The 7,601-nt window shown below is 37.2% G+C and overlaps 1 protein-coding gene across 1 annotated transcript in view; it reads right to left on the bottom strand.

Annotated features, from left to right (window-relative positions):
* LOC110440232 overlaps positions 1–3,050 on the bottom strand; it is an 11,240-nt gene extending 8,190 nt beyond the window's left edge. Inside the window, exon 1 of the mRNA XM_021483179.1 lies at positions 2,952–3,050. The gene's annotated coding sequence lies outside the window, so the exon portion shown is untranslated. The remainder of the gene's footprint in view (positions 1–2,951) is intronic.
* Positions 3,051–7,601: the final 4,551 nt, after the last annotated feature.

Raw genomic sequence — 7,601 nt, 5'->3', positions numbered from 1 at the left:
TTACATGTCTCACATACTCATGAACTCAAACACAGAAACATGTTACATGTCTCACATACTCATGACCGCAAACACAGAAACACATTACATGTCTCACATAATCATGACCTCAAACACAGAAACATTACATGTCTCACATACTCATGAACTCAAACACAGAAACATGTTACATGTCTCACAAACTCATGACCGCAAACACAGAAACACATTACATGAAATTCCCCTGTCTGCATCACACAGGGGTGAAATAATAATGTGAGGTCGTGAGTTTGTGATATATATATAACATGTATCTATGTGTGAGGTCGTGAGTATGTGAGGTGTGTTACATGTATATATGAGTGAGATCGTGAGTATGTAAGATGTGTTAAATGTATATATGTGAGATGTGTAACATGTATCTATGTGTGAGGTCGTGAGTATGTGAGATGTGTAACATGCATCTATGTGTAAGGTCGTGAGTATGTGAGATGTGATACATGTATCTATGTGTAAGGTCGTGAGTATGTGAAATATTACATGACCTAATCTATTATCTCTCAATTTGTAACAGTTACTGTTTACAGCAACAGTTGTATGAATGAAATCGAGAATTAAAAGAAATAAATTATAAAATTCTTTTAAGAATTAGCAACAACGTGTAAAAAGGTTGCCGTCCTTTTATCATAATCTTATAGATAAAACGAACAAGTGCACATTTGAACACAAAAGATTATCTATTTAAATGTATTACATTATTTTTTTGTAAAATGACAACCTTTTAAATGATTGGTTCGCCTTTGAGTCTATATAGAGTGCGTATTGGCAGGTGAGCAAGACATTTCTAGGTTCCATTAATAAGTACTGTACACTATAAATGGTGGAGGTGATATATCTCATCTTTTTTTACAAAATATTATACATATGAATCACTCAATGTTTGTGTACAATTCTTTTTCATTTTAATAGCTTTTTTATTCGATTTAATGGGTAGGCAACACGCAGGCATTAAATGCTTCTATATCCATATCTTGTATTACATATATTTTAATAAGGATCCCCGTTCCATTACCAAAATCTGTATCAAAAATGTCTATTTCAATCATGAATATAGCTTTTATATATAATTAATTCAAACAAAACCATACCTTGTGGGACTTTTATAAGAAATGATACAGATGAAATAAACAACATGTAACCAACCACGGTGTTCCGAGTGTAAAACAATCATCACGGGGGTAGCCCCAGATTCCAACCCTAAACACCTGACAGTCAACAAAGTCCCAGACCAATTGTTACACGGTATGTCCATACGGAAGTTAAGGGGAGATNGGGGGGGACAGCAAAACGAGACGGGAATCTTAAAATTTCACTTCCATGGTTCAGTTTGTAACTAGCCAAGTGATTGTATTTTAGCTCTGGATTTTGCCAATATTTGTCTTAATTTATATCGAAGTTTCATATACAAAATGTAGCTGTTGATTACATAATATCAACAGGGGGACTATCCCAGAGTGACTATTTTCTAATATCCAATCTACATTTTGTTCTTCTGTTTCCGAGTGTGATCTCGCGTTCTTGATGTTATTTAGCAACCAAAAATCCCAGATGTCACGTGATTTGTCATCGTGGAAAGAGTTTATAATTTTTTGTATTCGTTGAATATATCTTCTCTCAGTCTATGGTATGTAAATGTTGAAAACTCTCATCTTTTTTAGACGCTAACTATATGGTAGGTCCTCAAGGCTTAGGATTAATATCGTAGTTCTGTGATGAGAAGCTACTAAATTATGTTGAAAGAATGACGACCTTTTTTGTTCCAATGTATAAAGGGCTTCGTGTGTTTTTATTTCACTTTGTATTCCTATTTCAGGAATGAAAATATTGCTGTACCCAAAAACCCAAGTAGTGTTACCCAAATAAAGAATTATTTACCATAGTAAGGGATATACATAATCTATCTATTTGATTTTGTTGGGTTTTTATTTTGTTCGTCGTCCTATCGGCCGCTAAGGTCTTTTAAGGACGTGTCTCCATGTTTATAATGAAAGTGTGCAAAGGTGTGTTTGCGGAAGGCAGGGTATGTTTGGGCATTTGTCTCCGTATGATAGCGCGGGTATGATGCCGACTTCAGAGAGCTACAATGTACCTCACTGAAACACATCTCATGCCGAAGGCTCATAGCACAGTATTCAGCACGGTCGCATTATACACATAAAGGTACAGACCCGTCTACGTCGGAGACCACGAATTGCGATATTTTGATTAACGTGGTTTTATAGGAGAATTATGTGTAAGCCTTGTTTGATTAAGACTGTTATAAATAAATATAAATAATGGACAGCGTATTAAAATAAATTTTCAATTAAAATATGTTAACTCAGTTTTCTTCTTTTCGTGAAAATTAAAAACTGTATCGATTCCATTACTTATTGTGTTCTGTAGAGTAGCATATACATAGAACACAGAGAAAAATCATGCTCACCTGTCCGCACACAATGACAACAACACACTGAAGTCGGTATGGTTTGTCATTTTAACAAAATGTTAGACATCAGAATTGATAAATGTTTCTGTACAAATGCACTCCATTATATTACTTCTTGGATTTTGTTGAAAGAATGACGCCCTTTTATCGTCCTAAAGTATAAGAACTCCAAATCAGCTTTTGAAATTGAGGAGACACATCCACCGTAAAACCGACGTACCGACAACAATCTACACAGTAATGAAATAACTTTAAAAATACTGCTATAGTCATTAAATGCGATTTTGGTGATTTTAACTTTTAATTTGAAATTTACACACCCGACACATTTCGATTTGTTTTTCTGACCGGAGAATTTCAGCAGTTCGGGATTGGCTCTGATCTTTTATCAAACCGCTTTCTCAATTTCAAACAGTTACAAATATGTGTAATAATAAATGAAGATTGATGAAATCGAAATATATTTGTACAAATTCGCACTTACCGTGTTACTTGTTCGACGAACTGGCCTGTACGCGCGTGATACAGTCTCGTGCTCCGCAAGATTTACTTACAGAGGGCGCCTTTTGCGATGAGCATAGAGTGTGACTGGCTCGCCTTCCATTTCTGTGTCAAGGCGAATATTCTAAGAACCGAAGACAGACCGGGAACGAGACTATGACGACCCTAGAGTATATATTAGTGCTTTAATTCAGATGATCGGATCGCTTTGCCCACCAAAATGAAAGCGCCGATTTTTTACAGATAATGTCGTAAATATCAGTCACGATATTTACTTGATAAAACCAAATAAACTCGTGTTTTATTTATGCACAAAAACCGCCATTTCTAAATAGATTTTTTTTTGAATCGTGAGCTATGTAGTTTTTTTGTGTGTTTCAAATTAAATAACGTATGGCAATACGCAGGTACATTGTTATATAATTAACAAATGAAAGGGGGGGGGGGAGGGGGAGGGGATGATGGTAAAGGAGCCAGAACAGTGAATTTAACCGTCGTCTCGAAGTGAAGCTGCGCAGAAATTATCGTTACGCCAAGAAGCATTTTGCTTGGGTTCCTTTTTATCTTCACCACTGACTTTTTTCAGGTTTTTCGTGGCATTTTTTCCTGATGAGTTTCTGAGTCATTCTTTTTTGTATGGCGTTAAGTTCACAAGCCCCCTGTGATACATGCACTAACAAGGTCTTTCGTTTGGTGGGAAAACATGGAAAATGTCATATATTCACTAATATACATATATAACGGGAATAATCAGTGGTCTGTTTGTAACAGCTAAGGTCACAGATTGGTGGTGTCCACCACGACGAGCCAATTCAGTGGCCATTTCAACAACAAACCATTTAAGCAACATGGGACATGACACCTTAGTCGTTCACATGGTCCGGTGGAGGGCTACATAGAGGTGTATAGAGACAGCAGGAGAAATGATAGATATTCAAATCATTGAAATAAATAACCATACGAGTCTCGGGGTAAGTAATTTAATGACTAATGCCAAAAACCGTGATTATGCACCGGAAGCGATTTTTCCGGCATGATCATAGCTTTTATAAATAATTTTGTGCAAGAAAAGAATACCGTGAAGAAAAAATCTTTTTTTCATTATCAACAATAGTGTTAAGAACATGAACAAAATCCGCAGGGTTAGACTGAGATTATTTTAGTATCGCTCTAACCGATTGAGTTATATTTAATCAACGTAAGTGTTCCGGGCCCAGCTGTCCTACAGAAACAAAAAAATTGCCGAGTGCTAAACTTCAAAAATCATATCCCGAGGGTTTAAGTTTCCCTGTCTGCATCACACAGGGGTGATGTGTTTTTTCTCCCACGCCTTCCTCATCCTAAAACAGCATGTAATGGTGAACTATCACACCGCCTCGCCATCAAGGGCACACGAAATGTGCAACACATATACACCTGATGCCGCTTCTATGGTGACTGATTAGTGCCACCAGGCGAACATGGCACAAACAGCCACCATACGCTTCACTGTTTACAATGCACAAAGTTATGAAGTGATTATGACGTTTTCAGAATACCAACGCGAGGGGGCTGTCTTTCCCACAGGTAGGCAGAACACCAACCTTGGTTTAACAACAGCACAAACCATCGCTCGGGTTGGATATTTCTCTGTCACACTTACATGTGGAGAATACCGCTATTTATTTCATGAGTGTCGAGCACACTTTACATACATAGTCTGCCATACAAGTATAATGTAGTCGTAACCACAGGGACCTGAGAATTTGGTCCTGCTATAGAGTAATTTTACACGTTTAGGGGGTTGAGATCAATTTTCAGTAAAAATGTCACCCCAATGATGACAATCTCGTATAATATCATCATTGGGGTTAAACCTCCCAAACGTGTAAAAGTACCCTTCTTACTGACTTATTGTCATTTCTAGCTATTTACTAATTAATGACGAGTGATGAATAGTGTTTTGTTAAACCGGGAATGTTTGTAAATAAACTGGCGAGCGATATTGTAACTTTCACTGTATAGTTTTAAACATACATTTAGCCTACTGTAGTTTGGAAGACTTTTTTAATAAAGGATGTTTGAAATAAAAAAGATGTACAGCAAAATCGAAGTAGATCTACTCGGATAGGGAAACAAAATAATAAAAAGACATAGTTTTTCCCGCTAATGCGATTTTAGTTTTTGCCATGTATGTGTGGCATATGTATGGTTAGAAAAACCTGCATTATTTGCTTCTGAATTATAAATTATGTGAAACTAGTCTTGTTGTATACCAGGGACGTAACCAGGCGTACGCACGGACGCACGGGCTTCCACGTAATTTTTTCAAGTATACTTTTAGCAAGGATCACATCGTAGAACTGTATGTGATAAACTTTAACAACTCATATAATTCTGGGCCCTCAGTGAATTCATAATCTCATTGATATTGTTTCTTTTATTGACTATTTAACGAAAATGTTCCTAATTGTTCATATGGAACTAATTATAATGCATTTGATAAAAAAAACTACAAGCCAAATGTGAAAATGATAAGTATTTTATGTCTCAAACTGCACCAGAATGGGTTCCAGATTCAAAAAAAATCTCGGGGGGGGGGGGGGGGGAAACCCCCCACCCCCTACTCGCGCTTCGTATGCTTCCACATACTCATAGTCCTGGTTACGTCCCTGTATACATAGTGAAACTGTGTAGGTTTACGTGTTGTATTTATGTGCCAAACGAATGCACCTAACAGCAGCAAGAGTTGTCGCTCTTGTGGACTTTCAACGGCGCCATGTTTTAAGTTGACAGAAATATTGTGTCAATTCGTCATTGGGATTTAAACGCCATTTAGGCCTACTGTGGCTTGGAAGTGTTACATACGTCTCCCAAGTAGTAAGTACGTTCAGCATTGTATACATCTTACACGTTGCTAGATAAGCTATGTGAGCACAGGGGCTTGTATAGACTTATATATGATAAAATTAGTTAGATATAACTATATATAAAAACAAGCCCCGTGACAAGGTGTTTCTAGCTGATTTTATCATATAAGTCTATATAAGCCCCTGTGATGTGAGCGTGGTTATCATACGTTTCAAACTTGCTTTATCAATTCGGGAAGACACTAGAATGCATGTAGATTTTAAACTGAATTTGTCCAAATGTTTATGAAATTGTCAAGTCCATAGTGGAAGGGAACTTAAACACATGTTTACAACCCCAAATTACCAGTTGGCCAAACGATGAATTCTTTCATCAAAGCCATGATAGCGTCTACCACACTGGATTTCGACCTAGCGACGCTGCTTACTGTTATATTAAACCGATCGGCTATTTCCCGATGCGAGTCCTTGTTTGCCAGGTACCAAACTGTCACCAAAACCTGTTTCTCTACCTGAATAGGTCCGCGACCTTGCTCATAATATGTAGAAACTATATCAGTAGCATAAATCAGATTTGGTAATAAATTGAACGACCTCCGTGTCATTATAAAATGAGAACGGAACTCTATCTCGTCATAATTTGCAACAACATTTTCAACATACAGCGGAACGCAAACTCGGTCTCGTGTCATACAAAACACAGCAACTGCGATTTCTAACATATCTTCGTCCTCACCATCCAAAAAAAGGTTAAAAAAAGAAAAATACGCTGTAGCAATCTTGCTGATGTCCGCCATGTTGGATTTAGCGTGCGAAGAACGTGATTAGAACGTGCTGTACCATTTAATGGAACCGTTCCAAGTTGGCACATATAGAATCTTTTCGTATTGTCAATGTATTTCTTAGCATAATTAAAAAATTGTTCATTATCATTATTAGATAAGTTTGAATCACCAAACATCAAGGTTTGTAGGCTGAGTGGAATGTATGCATCCAAATTCCTAAAAAGTTCAACGCGTTGTCGGGCATAGAGATTACAGTTAAAAAAATAATGGTTTGCATCTTCACGGTAAAAAACGCATTCACAACGTTGTTCATTAATAATGTTCACTCTGAATAAATCGTGTTTAAGAGAACTTGATTTGTTTCTTAATCTACAGTGTAAGATGTTAGTTTTCCGGTCACCAAAGAGAAAGAGATGTGAAAAATTTGAAACGTGTTTTTAGGAAGAGTATCTCTAAACGTGCTAAAAGTTCCTAACTGTCTAATGTTAGTATCTAAACGGTTCCAGAGTCTTATAGTAGCTGGGAAGTAGGAGTTGTTTGTTATTTCCAGTCGGTTATTGGGTAGGCTATCGTGTAATTTTCGGAGTTTCTTAGAGTGAATCTGGAGTTTTCAGAATGTAAAGGTGGAAGAAGGTCAGAAAGGTATGGTGGGGCTAGTCCATTGTGTATTTTGTAGAAAAAATTTAACTTCCGTCTAGATCTACGGTCAGATAAGGATTCCCAGCCAGTTTCGGAGTATAGAGATTGTCTGCTTGTATATGAGGGAAGTCCTGTGACTATCCTGGCGGCTTCTATTTGAATTCTTTCTAGTTAAAGGCCAAATAATATAATATGTGTGTTTCCGGTTACCCGACCTACCTGGAAAAAATGTGCCCGACCTGAAAGGTTTTTTTCGGCGATTTTTCGTCCGACTTAAACTTTTCCGGAATGTGTCCGATTTGTTATTAGTTTTGACTTGGTACGCCGTCAATAAAGCGCTTGACACACATGTATTGTGCG

This window comes from Mizuhopecten yessoensis, unplaced genomic scaffold (genome assembly GCF_002113885.1).
Source record: "Mizuhopecten yessoensis strain PY_sf001 unplaced genomic scaffold, ASM211388v2 scaffold11175, whole genome shotgun sequence".
Classification (NCBI taxonomy): Eukaryota; Metazoa; Mollusca; class Bivalvia; order Pectinida; family Pectinidae; genus Mizuhopecten; species Mizuhopecten yessoensis.
The sequence above is the reverse complement of the archived record's forward strand: the minus strand, read 5'-3'. Positions and strand labels throughout refer to the sequence as shown.